This window comes from Ornithodoros turicata, chromosome 1, assembly GCF_037126465.1.
Source record: "Ornithodoros turicata isolate Travis chromosome 1, ASM3712646v1, whole genome shotgun sequence".
Taxonomy (NCBI): Eukaryota; Metazoa; Arthropoda; class Arachnida; order Ixodida; family Argasidae; genus Ornithodoros; species Ornithodoros turicata.
The window spans coordinates 145,483,453-145,489,783 of NC_088201.1; the positions used below are offsets into that span (position 1 = coordinate 145,483,453).

The 6,331-nt window shown below is 44.7% G+C and overlaps 1 long non-coding RNA gene across 3 annotated transcripts; it reads right to left on the reverse strand.

Moving 5' to 3' along the window:
* Positions 1–1,427: 1,427 nt before the first annotated feature.
* Positions 1,428–4,582, reverse strand: LOC135370534 (uncharacterized). Of its 3 annotated transcripts, none has more exons than XR_010415371.1 (5): positions 4,440–4,582; positions 3,919–3,993; positions 1,990–2,062; positions 1,872–1,915; positions 1,428–1,479 (listed from the first exon to the last, which is right to left on the reverse strand). It is a non-coding gene; the product is annotated as an uncharacterized LOC135370534 (long non-coding RNA). The 3 variants fall into 3 exon arrangements; XR_010415369.1 differs by having other exon boundaries at positions 3,919–4,258; XR_010415370.1 differs by having other exon boundaries at positions 3,919–4,258; positions 4,316–4,582.
* Positions 4,583–6,331: the final 1,749 nt, after the last annotated feature.

Genomic DNA, 6,331 nt, shown 5'->3' on the forward strand with positions numbered 1-6,331 from the left:
CCTAAAGTGTTTTGGTATAGAAGAGCAGTATGTAGTGATGCAAGGCACTGATGCGTCTCAATTGCGACGGCTACCATTATAAGAGACTGGCAGTGAGCTAGCGGGACTAAGGTCTGACGTACCGCAGTTTTTACTGCGAAATCAGGTCAGCTCTGGAAATGCAACTAGTGATAAACAAAAATTAATTACACAGTATTCGTGTTCACGGCATGGGCGCATGCCCTCACATTTCTTCCCTCACGTCAGTCACGAGCCCAGTCCTCATGCCATCGTCTCCGCTGATATGGTGCCAGATAGGGAAATGACAGTGAACGGGTTGTAGAATGATAATGACGTTTGCGTCATAAGTCATAAAAGCGAGTGACGGCATGCTGCGAATGCACCTCCATCATACTAGGCGCTTCATGGCCTCAAGAGGCAGATCGAGAAAAAGAAAACGGACGGAGGGAGAATGCAAGCGTTCGCATAAGCTCCTTCATGTTGTAAAGAGTCTTTGAGCAGTGCAAGATGTGGAAAGAGGACACGAACGATATGGAACGTCAATAACCAGGGAGGTATGAGGCGCTGTGAACCGTTCAGGTCAGACGCGTGACCGTCATTTGTTCATATTATCCGGTGCATACGCTCGTCCATTCAATTACCGGGTGTTTCTCCCCACTGAAATACACTAGGCTTGGACGGGACCCAGACGAGAGTTTGAATAATCCGGAGGTTCGAACTAACGAGATTCTACTGTATTTGCTCCTGCTGCGATTTTCATTCTGATGTCAAAAACTATCAGCTTGAAAATTTCTTGTGAAAACAACACATGCCGTTTCAAAGAGAAAAAAATATTGCCACTAACTTGCAATGGCCTCCACCTTCTGAGGTGTGGCTTGCTGCTTGACGGGCACATTGAGGCCAGGCCTGCGGCACTGCTGCCCAGTTATACTGCGAGCTGCAATCTGTTCCTGAGACCAAAAACGTCTTGCCAGGTTCTTCACGAGCTTCTTATCCGTTGTACCTTGTTGGATGAAGGCAAACTTCTCCTCGGGAATAAAGCAGCTATGCCCAAGGTGAAGCTGAAGAGGATATAGAAAACAAGTACGTACGCATCATGACATCAAAATGTGTGATCACTCAAAGGTCACAAGATCAGCATGCCACGCTGGTAACAATAAACCTCCACCCGAGAAACGTCATCATGACGTTGGCAGACAGTCTGCAACCAAATGAATTTGAGGCATTTGTGTAAAACTGGATGACTGACTCATACCTTGCCTCCAACAACGCAGTACAACGGATGCTGCAAGCCACTTTGGGATATGGCCTCTGAAATAGTCAAAGAGTCAATATTAATGACAGATTGTAAACGATTCTACAATAAAGAAAAACCACATTCTTCCTGAACTTAGATATACTATAAATTAAGTAAAAGGATCATGCCAGGCACCTCGGCTTCCCTAGTTGGCGCGCACTGTGTCACAGGTATTAGATTGTCTGCAAGAAGAAACACTGGTCAGCACAGTGACACAAGGTAAAATATCTCACTGCATTAATATTGTTGGACAGTTTCTTCCGCTGCAGGTCACTAAAATACAGCAGACCGCAAATTACTACATGAAACAGGGGCTTAGTTATTCACGGCACATGTTGGATATCCAAGTGCATTACGAAAGACTCAGGATTATTTTGAACATGCAATATAAATTTTAATGTAAATACATGGAAGGACATATATTTTAAAATACAGCTTGCAGTGATTGCTAATGCTTTAGACAAGTATGACAGATGTACTGCTTTGGGGTCTCACCTGCAACAATCGAGAACGACTGCGATGTGAAAATCGAAAATCACATGCTTTGGTAAAGCACAACATGGTATGGGCTTACCAGTTGACTGAGGCTTCAGAGCTGTCTTGGGGGCTGATACCATGCTGCCTGTAATAAATATGGTACCGATTAATATTACCTCTACGTAAAGGGTACACCAATATCATAAAGTCACGACTTGCCAAGTAAGCGGTTCTCTTGAGGTATGTCTGCCATCTCAGCGTCAGAATGTGGCCCTGATCCCTCGGTATCTACAAAGGAGTGTAACAAAAGACGAAGGGGAACTGAATTAATTACTTTGCCTACAGCAGGACAGCCAATGACAGGAACTGATTGGCCTTCCCTTTTTTTATTATTGTACCAGTATTCGATTTTAATTATGGTGGGCATATACCGGGTATTTCAAGAAGGTCCCCCAGCTGAATAATTCGTGAACATGTGGCGGTAGTGAAAAAAATTCTGTTTGGTAAAGATGCTTGAGACATCGGCCATGCGGATCACATAGTGAGTAGTGACCGGCTCATTTGCATACCCTCATTAATTAAATAAACATCCTAACTTTTAAATCTCATTTCGCATGCTCAGGGAACCTCTGTTTTACACATCAGGACCTTCAGTGAAAAAAAAAATGCATCGACACTTCATGATTTTTCCGAGTAATTAATTGGTTTACATATTCCTTGCGCAGAGTACACTGATACGCTCTCTGGATCAGCCAGCTGGCTGTCAATTTTGTGTTCAAATGCCTGGCTGACGTACGGGGGTGACGTAAGACAGGAACAGCCTCAAGGCTGCAGGAAACGCTTCTCTACACTCTTAAAAATTCACCACATAGCGTCGTCCTAGTCAACTGTCATCCCGGATGCCAACGTTCTCCTCCCTTGATTTGATGAGTATGGGAAGCATACGACTTTTTCTTGTACCAATGATGCTGTACATAAGGACCGCCTCCAGTTTTCAAAAATAGGGCAAGAACTTTGTCAGTCGGGATGATAGTTGGCAAGGAGCGTGCTATGTTGGGGAGTTTATTTTTAAGAGTGTGATTATTGAGAGTGTATTCACGGCTCTCGCAGCGCATTCGTCATAATTCATGATATCAGCACGTATCTCACCTATGGAACGGCAGAACCGCCATCGCTGTTTACCAGTTGCTTTGCGAAGGAATACTAAGTGTCTCTCGCAGCTGTTCCTAATCTTCAGTCACCCCGTGCGTGAACAAGGCGGATGCCCACGAATTTGACAGCCTGATAGCTGGTCCAACGAGCGCACTGGTTTACTCCTCCGCAACAAGAAATGTGTAAACCGAAACTGCTTAATTACTCGAAAAAATCATTAAGTGTTGACGCGGTTCTTTTCTTGCAGTATTTGTCGCTGAAGGTCACAATGCATGAAACAGAGGTTTCATAAGCGTGCGAAATAAAAGTGAAAAGTCGCGATATTTATTTAGTGAGCGTATGCAAATGAGCCGCTCACTATTCAGTTCATGGGCAATGTCCCAAGGATCTTTACCAATACCAAAAAGAAATTTCTTCAATGGCACCACCTGTTCACGAATTATTCCATTGGGGGATTTTCGTGAAACACCCTGTATATATAAAATACAAGAACAAGAATGAACTGAAATGTAAAGCTGTCACTGCTCAGTCCCAGCCATTACACTGAATGTGTGAAAGGGCCTTAACATAACGGAACATGCACGCAACGTGCTTATTGTGAAATGGAGAAAGCAACATGAAGCGACCTTCAGCTGCAGCGGGACGTGCCGCGGATTCACCGAAGACGCGACGTTACTGAGCAAATGAAGATAAGTTCAAGACATTTCCACAAGAAAAGCTGGCAGTAAACCCTTTGTAACGTGGGATATGTTGCAAGTGGAGGCCAGGCGTCTTGCAAGTACTGCATCTCCGACGAGATCGAGGAAGCAGGACAGAAGAAGAGTCCTCCGACGATTAATAAATCTTTTACGCTTTCACCACAACAAAACATGAATGCATTTTCATGAATCTCAAAGTGTGTGGGTGGGTGTGCCGGGCGGGCGACTTACGTTCGGGCAAATACGGTAAGTAACGTGTTGCACGATAGATAGAATGAATATAAAAGCAACTACCAAACCAGTCAGGCTCCTGGTAGTCTGCTATCACAGTCTGCAGGTTAATCGGAACAGCTGCGATCTTTTGTGATTCTGAAAAGTACCCCATAGTTAGACAATATTGCCACAGCAGTTCACCTAAAGTAAAAGTGATGACAAAACAACTTTGTGTGAAACCTCTCATCTACAGCACACACTCAATAAAAGAAAAAACACTTTCTAGGCACAAGCAGTTCTGCAACTCCATTTTCAGGACTGTGTCCTAGAAGAGGCTCAGTTATTCCCTGTGATGTGCCTGCGTGGGTAGCACTGTGAGGTGGCGTTTGTAGTGTCTGGTGCATTTGCTCCCGTGCAATCTCTGGAAAATTAGGGGTGCATTGGGGTGGGGTGCACTGGGATAAAGACTGCAACCAACCAGTGAGATTAGTAGGTTGATAACTCCGATCACCCAAGTCATCTCAGTTAATTGTTGGTTGCATCTTGGTTTTTGGTCTGGTTCTACAGGTCCCAAAGGTTGGATTTTACCTTTTACCACTTACCTATTTTGTCCAACAAGGCCACAGTCAAGCGTTCATTGAGGTTTCGCGCCTCGTGAAGCTTCTTCTTCAGGGCTGCAATGGTTGCGTCTTTTTCATCCAGCAAACTTTTCGGAACTATGCTCTCATCAGAGGAGCTACAGCCAGACTCTGACTCCGAAGATTTCCTGCGTACTCGTGCGCCTGATCGCTGAAAGAAAATTACTTAGGGAATCTAATCGCAATTAACAAGGAGTATGCAAGCGCCAAGCAAATTTTATTTTCAAACGTAAGTCATACTGAGGGAAGAAGGCCTGCCCACCTGTAAGGCACACAAAACAATAGGGTGTTTTTAGATGACGTCAGACGAACGCATTTGGCCGCCATCGTGGTGGTCACTTTTTCGGGGCAGGTGCCAGATTATCTAGCTTTTGTTCGAAAACGAAGTCTTGAATGGTGTTTTTGAAATCCGGTCGCGTCCGCACCCTTCTTTTATCTCGAAGACACTTCGTCATTGTCGTTCTCACATTTTCTTTTATGAAGACTGTGATTGTTGCATCGAAAAATAGCGCAGTTTGTCACCTTTCAATGCCGCCAGCGCGAAAGGTGGCCACCAGTGGGAGGAGCTTACGAGCATGCCACGTCACAATGTGACGTAGGTGAAAACTCCCTATAGGTGGGGTGCATTGACGTGCGCTGGTTCACCAGAAAGAGGGAAAAGAAGCATGCGTATGGGCAAGGTGCGCCGGTTCACCAGAAAGAGGGAAAAAGCACGGGTAAAGCTATGGTGTGACGTCATATGCACGCCACCTATACTCACCTTATTGATGGAAGGTTTTAACGTGCAAGGCGAAACCATTTCTTTCAAGCGCTGTTTCTTGGCATTGTTCTTCAGCAGCTTGATGTCAGACTCTGTTCTCTGGAAAGGGAATTCAGTCCAAAAACAAAGTCAACAGGCATACACACTGTCCCAATGTTGTACATTTTTTTCAAGTACAATGATACAGGGGAAGAAAGGATACCTTTTTGTCTGTGGCTGTGAGGTACTGTTCACCGCACTTGAAGATGGCGGGTATCGGCACCTTCTTGCTCTTGAGTTTCATAACTAGCTCTGCTTTCGAGTCTGAGGGAGCAGAAGAAGAACTATTTATCCCCAAGTCACTGACGACATTCCACTGCAGTTGTTATATTTCGTTACACGCTGCGGAACGCACAACGTACACGCAGGTCACAAGCGCGACGGCAGAAACGCTTCGAGACAGAAGCAAATGTACAACAAAAGCAAAAAGGTAAAGCGGCACGAATCTACGCAAGCAGACTGAGTGTATACCCTGTCCCCAGTTAGCCGTGAAAACGATACCACTGCCTGTACTTTCACGATCAGGTGTGTAAATAAGAAGTAAAGTCACCTGCAAGGTCCAAAATTTCTGCTTCGTAATACTCTTCGTCAGCCGCTTTTCCATTCTTCGAGCACCAGTACGTCATACGTGGAACGCGGTCAAAGTCTTTGTCATTTTGTCATTTTTCGGCTTGAAATCGCGTATCAACGGCACAGGGACAATCGCTTTCACGTCGTCTGACAAGTAACATACATACGCATGCATGGCGCGAAAGATTGATTGATTGATGGCTGACAAGACAGAAAACGAGCGTTTCTTCCCACATGGTTTTTCTTTCTTTTGTACAGAGTTGCCAGACATGACAGGCCCATTTTTGACATGAAAGAACGATTTTTGACGTTTTCGCCAGTCAGGTTATATGTTATATGTGTATATCCTTGGTTTTCACAACTGTTCCACGCTACAGTAAAGGTTATATAAAGTTGTCACCGCCTATTCCTTGCACGATCACAAATTCAGGTAGCCCGGAATCCCTAGAGTATTTAAAGTGTTTCCAAAATAGACCGAAAACGAAAC